Raw genomic sequence first — 9,063 nt, forward strand, 5'->3', positions numbered from 1 at the left:
GCAACCGGCACAGCCGGCCGTCGGCCTCGTTCCCGCCGAAGCGTCTCGGAGCGGTACTCCCTGCGCGGGCCGGTTCTTCCCCGGCGGCCGCAGGGGGTTCAGGGGTGGGGGGGCGGGGAACGGCCGTCACTTGAGCAACGAACCGAAGCGCCGCCTGGTGGCATTTTCCACAGGCCGGCGCCACCGCAGCCGCCTTGGGTCCGCACAGCCCCCTGCCGGCCGCAGCTCTTGCTGTCTCGCCGAGCCGACAAGCCTCTGTGGACAGGGGAGGGAGCCACGGCGCGAGTCGGAGGCCGGGCGGGGGTGTGCACAGACTCTGTCCTCTGGGGACTGCGCGCATGCGCACCAGCGGGGCGGGACCCGCGGCCCCTGCGTGGGGGCGGGACCCGCGGCCGCTTCGTGGGGGCCGGCCCCGCCCAGGGGCACTGGTCCGGCTCAGCCAATCGCGAGCGCCGGGTACCTCTTGGCGCGGGCGATTTGAATGGTTCGCGGCCGCCTGAGGTGGCGGCAGGTGGGCACGCCGCTGCCCTTTTGGGAGCTTCTCTGAGATCAGGAGGGAAACCCGCCTCTCATCCTTTCGCCGGAGCCCCACCCTCCCCAGGCCGCGGGACTGGCAAAAAAAAAAAAAAACAAACCCAGCTGGGAAATTAAAACAACACTGACTTCAGGATAACGGTTACGTCTTTGGATGGAAAGAAGGGAATGGGATAAAGGAAAGGAGAAAAAGAAACTTCAAGCATTTGTATATGATTTGATTTCTTAAAAGAAAGATTTTTAAATGCTAACATTTTGCCACAATGCTTCAATGTTTTGAAGAATTAAAATGTTAATATGTAATTTTATTACATAAAAACCCAAAATACAGTCATGCATATGCACACAGATATGCATATTTTATATGTAAACATAAAAAACATGATTCAATGAATAAAATGATAGAGATTTTCTTTATCATTGAGCTTTATTCTTTTCCTGAACTTACGGTTATTTCAGGTACTTCAGGGCTCCAGAGCTTGCCAGGAGACGCACATGTCCAAGAAGGCCAGTCCCCAGCAGGGAAGCAGGATGGAGCCCCAGGTGCAGGTAGGTCACGGCAGGATGGGGGTACTGGGGATGGTCGAAGGCAGGCAGGGAGGCTCGGGGTCAGGCAACGGGGGAGGGAAGCACCGGGGTGTATGTGGGGCACAGGTAGGCCAAGGCAGGATGGAGTGAGGGGCGCTGTGTGGGACCCAAGTAGGAAGGGAGGGGAGGGGTGCTTCAGGAGCCAGGGTCGGGCTATCCCCTCCCCCCACCTCCTGCCACCTCCCAAAGCAGCAGCTGAGTCCCTCCTGAGCTCCCTGTGGGACAGGCCCAGCTTTGGCATCTGCGTCCTTGCCCCAACTTGCTACACGGCTCCCCTCATCTGGAGCCCCCGGCCCGCTTATCTTTCCCACCACAGACCGAATGCATCTTTGGACATGTGGCTGGCTCTGGGATGAAATGTTTCCAGGGCACTTCATTGGCACTCTTAACTCGTGTCATAACACACTGAATTGTTTTATAAGTACGTTTAGAAATAGCTTATTCACAAGAATATCAAACTTCCTCATTCTTGGTCAACATTGACAGATTGTCATTTATCTTAGCATGTTATACATACTCCAGTTAAGTATTTTTCCCCCTTTGTCTGTGATCGTCTACAGATAACACTGGTCTGCTATTAGCTTAGAGTCCATCTCTGCCTTTGCTCTTTCATTTTTCCTGAACTTCCCGTGTGGGATAATTTCTCATATTGCTTTCCCTGATCCTAACTTACTTATTATAATTAAGCGGGGTGTAGGAATAGGAATATAGTATAGTTATGAAGGTACAATAACATATATTCCATTATTCTAAATTGATTTAAATGTACTTAAAAATTATAGTTGAAGATAGAGTGCCTCGTTTGGAAGGGAAGGGGGTCTACACAATATTTGCTTTTATAAAGGGGGTATTGGGTCTGAAATGATAGCTATGGCCATAAGTTAGCAACGTTTGCTAGGAACTGGGTTGATGTTAACTCTGCTAGTTCTGATCCATAGATCACAGTCCTTTGTAGATCTATGTTCTATTGTAGACTTTGTGTGTTAGGTGCAGCATTTATCACATTTTATGTACCGCATTATACATATGATATTCAGTAGCTTACCCTTGTAAATGAAAAGATAAAAGGACTATAGATGGGTAGATTCTTAGTGAGTTGTTCCCCGCCCTCTCCCATTCCCACTAATTTGCTTAGAGATAGCCAATACAGACGATTCTTTAAACATGTGGATAAGGATAGAAACTCAATCCTTAACCATTACACATTTTCAGGACTGACTTTAAATTAAATTTTAGGCTATCATTAGCAATGTACCGCTATTCTCACATTTCTTTTATAGTCTCTTGTTTTCATGACCTTTTCGTACTTCGGTCTTTGCTTAATTTCATTCAGAGCTAGAAAACATGGTAATTTTTAACAACTCCTTGGTAATTCTGCAAATAAAAAGGAAGTTTTAAAAAGGTAGATTTAAAAAGAAAAGAATTGATTTGATTCCAAAGCTGGTATTAACGTATTTTAATGCAGAGGAAAGATAAGGAGCAAGATGAATCTTAAGGTTATAAGAGGCCCATCAAATTGACCTACATGAGCTCACAGAAGTTACACGTTTCCTAAGGCCAAGGAACTGCTTCATGACCTTGAAGGGTATATTAGTATTTCTATTCAAGTCATTACATTTTCAAACATTGGAACTGCTCAGATTTGGTTCACTGCACAAACCAATCACTTAGAATGTGAAAGAGCATGACTTTGGTCTCCTGGAGACAGCTCTTCTGTGATTGAGCTCTCGTTTGCACGGCCTGTCTACCTTCCCTGTTAATTTTTTTTTTCTTTTTTTTTTTTTTTGTTTCTTTGTTTTTTCCCCTTGTCAGCCTACATTGTGAATGCAACTGATAGAACAAACACCAACACCTAACACTGGAAATTCTCTCCTCTGGACTCATTTGAAACACATGCTGAGGTTCTCAATCGGCAAGTTTTATAAAATGTCAGAACGTTTTAGAGTTGGGAGTGATTGTTGGACTCATTAAAATCACACAGGGAGCTTAAGAAAATACTAATGCCTCAGCCCCACCTTCAGAAATTCTGAATTAACTTGTCTGGGGAAGGCTGCAGGCCCCTATGTTTTTAAAACGTTTTCCAAGCAATTTGAATGTCCAGCCAATTGGAGAACCACTGGGCTAGTCCCATTCGATCAGATAAAAACAGAAATTCATATAGGATTTGACATAGCAAAGGGCACAAAACTAGACATCAGAATAGCTGAGACTAAACACTGACGGCGCCGGCCCTCCCAGCCCCGCAGACGCCCGCGCCGCCTCCCTCCGCCGAGGGGACACGGGGTGGCAGCCGCCACAACCCCCGTCCTTCCCGCGCCCCGCGCCCTGCCGCCGCCGCCGCCGCCGCCGCCGCCGCCGCCGGCCCCACTCACCTCAGGGGCGCAACCGGCACAGCCGGCCGTCGGCCTCGTTCCCGCCGAAGCGTCTCGGAGCGGTACTCCCTGCGCGGGCCGGTTCTTCCCCGGCGGCCGCAGGGGGTTCAGGGGTGGGGGGGCGGGGAACGGCCGTCACTTGAGCAACGAACCGAAGCGCCGCCTGGTGGCATTTTCCAAAGGCCGGCGCCACCGCAGCCGCCTTGGGTCCGCACAGCCCCCTGCCGGCCGCAGCTCTTGCTGTCTCGCCGAGCCGACAAGCCTCCGCGGACAGGGGAGGGAGCCACGGCGCGAGTCGGAGGCCGGGCGGGGGTGTGCGCAGACTCTGTCCTCTGGGGACTGCGCGCATGCGCACCAGCGGGGCGGGACCCGCGGCCGCTGCGTGTGGGCGGGACCCGCGGCCGCTTCGTGGGGGCCGGCCCCGCCCAGGGGCACTGGTCCGGCTCAGCCAATCGCGAGCGCCGGGTACCTCTTGGCGCGGGCGATTTGAATGGTTCGCGGCCGCCTGAGGTGGCGGCAGGTGGGCACGCCGCTGCACTTTTGGGAGCTTCTCTGAGATCGGGGGGGGGGGGGGGAACACGCCCCTCATCCTTTCGCCGGAGCCCCACCCTCCCCAGGCCGCGGGACTGGCAAAAAAAAAAAAAAAAAAAAAAAAAAAAAAACCCAGCTGGGAAATTAAAACAACACTGACTTCAGGATAACGGTTACGTCCTTGGATGGAAAGAAGGGAATGGGATAAAGGAAAGGAGAAAAAGAAACTTCAAGCATTTGTATATGATTTGATTTCTTAGAAGAAAGATTTTTAAATGCTAACATTTTGCCACAATGCTTCAATGTTTTGAAGAATTAAAATATTCATATGTAATTTTATTACATAAAAACCCAAAATTTAGTCATGCATATGCACACAGATATGCATATTTTATATGTAAACATAAAAAACACTATTCCATGAATAAAATGATAGAGATTTTCTTTATCATTGAGCTTTATTCTTTTCCTGAACGTACGGTTATTTCAGGTACTTCAGGGCTCCAGAGCTTGCCAGGAGACGCACATGTCCAAGAAGGCCAGTCCCCAGCAGGGAAGCAGGATGGAGCCCCAGGTGCAGGTAGGTCACGGCAGGATGGGGGTACTGGGGATGGTCGAAGGCAGGCAGGGAGGCTCGGGGTCAGGCAACGGGGAGGGAAGCATCGGGGTGTATGTGGGGCACAGGTAGGCCAAGGCAGGATGCAGTGAGGGGCGCTGTGTGGGACCCAAGTAGGAAGGGAGGGGAGGGGTGCTTCAGGAGCCAGGGTCGGGCTATCCCCTCCCCCCACCTCCTGCCACCTCCCAAAGCAGCAGCTGAGTCCCTCCTGAGCTCCCTGTCGGACAGGCCCAGCTTTGGCATCTGCGTCCTTGCCCCAACTTGCTACACGGCTCCCCTCATCTGGAGACCCTGGACCACTTTTCTTTCCCACCACAGACTGAATGCATCTTTGGACATGTGGCTGGCTCTGGGATGAAATGTTTCCAGGGCACTTCATTGGCACTCTTAACTCTTGTCATAACACAATGAATTCTTTTATAAGTACGTTTAGAAATAGCTTATTCACAAGAATATCAAACTTCCTCATTCTTGGTCAACATTGACAGATTGTCATTTATCTTAGCATGTTATACATACTCCAGTTGAGTATTTTTCCCTCTTTGTCTGTGATCGTCTACAGATAAAACTGGTCTGCTATTAGCTTAGAGTCCATCTCTGCCTTTGCTCTTTCATTTTTCCTGAATTTCTCGTGTGGGATAATTTCTCATATTGCTTTCCCTGATCCTAACTTACTTATTATAATTAAGCGGGGTGTACGAATAGGAATATGGTATAGTTATGAATGTACAATAACATATATTCCAGTATTCTAAATTGACTTAAATTAGGTTAAAAATTATACTTGAAGATAGAGTGCCTCATTTGGAAGGGAAGGGGGTCTACAGAATATTTGCTTTTAAAAAGGGGGTATTGGGTCTGAAATGATAGTTATGGCATAAGTTAGCAACGTTTGCTAGGAACTGGGTTGATGTTAATTCTGCTAGTTCTGATCCATAGATCATAATCCTCTGCAGATCTATGGTCTATTGTAGACTTTGTGTGTTAGGTGCAGCTTTTATCACATTTTATGTACCGCATTATATATATGATATTCAGTAGCTTACCCTTGTAAATGAAAAGATAAAAGGACTACAGATGAGTAGATTCTTAGTGAGTTGTTCCCCGCCGTCTCCCATTCCCACTAATTTGCTTAGAGATAGCCAATACAGACGATTCTCTAAACATGTGGATGAGGATAGAAACTCAATCTTTAACCATTACACATTTTCAGGACTGACTTTAAATTAAATTTTACGCTATCAATAGCAATGTACCGCTATTCTCAGGTTTCTTTCATAGTCTCTTGTTTTGATGACCTTTTCGTACTTCGGTCTTTGCTTAATTTCATGCAGAGGTAGAAAATATGGTAATTTTTAAGAACTCCATGGTAATTCTGCAAATACAAAGGAAGTTTTAAAAAGGCAGATTTAAAAAGAAAAGAATTGATTTGATTCCAAAGCTGGTATTAACATATTTTAATGCAGAGGAAAGATAAGGAGCAAGATGAATCTTAAGGTTATAAGAGGCCCATCAAATTGACCTACATGAGCTCACAGAAGTTACACGTTTCCTAGCACCAAGGAACTGTTTCATGCCCTTGAAGGGTATATTAGTATTTCTACTTAAGTCATTACATTTTCAAACATTGGAACTGCTCAGATTTGGTTCACTGCACAAACCAATCACTTAGAATGTTAAGGAGCATGACTTTGGTCTCCTGGAGACAGCTCTTCTGTGACTGAGCTCTCGTTTGCACGGCCTGTCTACCTTCCCTGTTAAATTTTTTTCTTGTTTTTTTTTTTTTCACTTGTCAGCCTACATTGTGAATGCAACTGATAGAACAAACACCAACACCTAACACTGGAAATTCTCTCCTCTGGACTCATTTGAAACACATGCTGAGGTTCTCACTCTGCAAGTTTTATAAAATGTCAGAACGTTTTAGAGTTGGGAGTGATTGTTGGACTCATTATAATCACACAGGGAGCTTAAGAAAATACTAATGCCTCAGCCCCACCTTCAGAAATTCTGAATTAACTTGTCTGGGGAAGACTGCAGGCCCCTATGTTTTTAAAAAGTTTTCCAAGCAATTTGAATGTCCAGCCAATTGGAGAACCACTGGGCTAGTCCCATTCGATGAGATAGAAACAGAAATTCATATAGGATTGGACATAGCAAAGGGCACAAAACTTGACATCAGAATAGCTGAGAATAAACACTGACGGCGCCGGCCCTCCCCGCCCCGCAGAGGCCCGCGTGGCCTCCCTCCGCCGCGGGGACCCGGGGTGGCAGCCGCCGCAACCCCCGTCCTTCCCGCGCCCCGCGCCTCGCCGCCGCCGCCGCCGCCGCCCCCCGCACTCACCTCAGGGGCGCAACCGGCACAGCCGGCCGTCGGCCTCGTTCCCGCCGAAGCGTCTCGGTGCGGTACTCCCTGCGCGGGCCGGTTCTTCCCTGGCGGTCGCAGGGGGTTCAGGGGTGGGGGGGCGGGGAACGGCCGTCACACGAGCAACGAACCGAAGCGCCGCCTGGTGGCATTTTCCACACGCCGGCGCTACCGCAGCCGCCTTGGGTCCGCACAGCCCCCTGCCGGCCGCAGCTCTTGCTGTCTCGCCGAGCCGACAAGCCTCCGCGGACAGGGGAGGGAGCCACGGCGCGAGTCGGAGGCCGGGTGGGGGTGTGCGCAGACTCTTTCCTCTGGGGACTGCGCGCATGCGCACCAGCGGGGCGGGAGCCGCGACCGCTGCGTGGGGGCGGGACCCGCGGCCGCTTCGTGGGGGCCGGCCCCGCCCAGGGGCACTGGTCCGGCTCAGCCAATCGCGAGCGCCGGGTACCTCTTGGCGCGGGCGATTTGAATGGTTCGCGGCCGCCTGAGGTGGCGGCAGGTGGGCACGCCGCTGCCCTTTTGGGAGCTTCTCTGAGATCGGGGGAGGGGGGAACCCGCCCCTCATCCTTCGCCGGAGCCCCACCCTCCCCAGGCCGCGGGACTGCCAAAAAAAAAAAAAAAAGCTGGGAAATTAAAACAACACTGACTTCAGGATAACGGTTACGTCCTTGGATGGAAAGAAGGGAATGGGATAAAGGAAAGTTGAAAAAGAAACTTCAAGCATTTGTATATGATTTGATTTCTTAAAAGAAAGATTTTTAAATGCTAACATTTTGCCACAATGCTTCAATGTTTTGAAGAAATAAAATGTTAATATGTAATTTTATTACATAAAAACCCAAAATACAGTCATGCATATGCACACAGATATGCATATTTTATATGTAAACATAAAAAACATGATTCAATGAATTAAATGATAGAGATTTTCTTTATCATTGAGCTTTATTCTTTTCCTGAACTTACGGTTATTTCAGGTACTTCAGGGCTCCAGAGCTTGCCAGGAGACGCACATGTCCAAGAAGGCCAGTCCCCAGCAGGGAAGCAGGATGGAGCCCCAGGTGCAGGTAGGTCACGGCAGGATGGGGGTACTGGGGATGGTCGAAGGCAGGCAGGGAGGCTCGGGGTCAGGCAACGGGGAGGGAAGCACCGGGGTGTATGTGGGGCACAGGTAGGCCAAGGCAGGATGGAGTGAGGGGCGCTGTGTGGGACCCAAGTAGGAAGGGAGGGGAGGGGTGCTTCAGGAGCCAGGGTCGGGCTATCCCCTCCCCCCACCTCCTGCCACCTCCCAAAGCAGCAGCTGAGTCCCTCCTGAGCTCCCTGTGGGACAGGCCCAGCTTTGGCATCTGCGTCCTTGCCCCAACTTGCTACACGGCTCCCCTCATCTGGAGCCCCCGTCCCGCTTATCTTTCCCACCACAGACCGAATGCATCTTTGGACATGTGGCTGGCTCTGGGATGAAATGTTTCCAGGGCACTTCATTGGCACTCTTAACTCGTGTCATAACACACTGAATTGTTTTATAAGTACGTTTAGAAATAGCTTATTCACAAGAATATCGAACTTCCTCATTCTTGGTCAACATTGACAGATTGTCATTTATCTTAGCATGTTATACATACTCCAGTTAAGTATTTTTCCCCCTTTGTCTGTGATCCTCTACAGATAAAACTGGTCTGCTATTCGCTTAGAGTCCATCTCTGCCTTTGCTCTTTCATTTTTCCTGAACTTCCCGTGTGGGATAATTTCTCATATTGCTTTCCCTGATCCTAACTTACTTATTATAATTAAGCGGGGTGTAGGAATAGGAATATGGTATAGTTATGAATGTACAATAACATATATTCCAGTATTCTAAATTGATTTAAATGTACTTAAAAATTATAGTTGAAAATAGAGTGCCTCATTTGGAAGGGAAGGGGGTCTACAGAATATTTGCTTTTATAAAGGGGGTATTGGGTCTGAAATGATAGCTATGGCCATAAGTTAGCAACGTTTGCTAGGAACTGGGTTGATGTTAACTCTGCTAGTTCTGATCCATAGATCACAGTCCTTTG

The sequence above is a fragment of the Camelus bactrianus genome, unplaced genomic scaffold (genome assembly GCF_048773025.1).
Source record: "Camelus bactrianus isolate YW-2024 breed Bactrian camel unplaced genomic scaffold, ASM4877302v1 HiC_scaffold_21, whole genome shotgun sequence".
Classification (NCBI taxonomy): Eukaryota; Metazoa; Chordata; class Mammalia; order Artiodactyla; family Camelidae; genus Camelus; species Camelus bactrianus.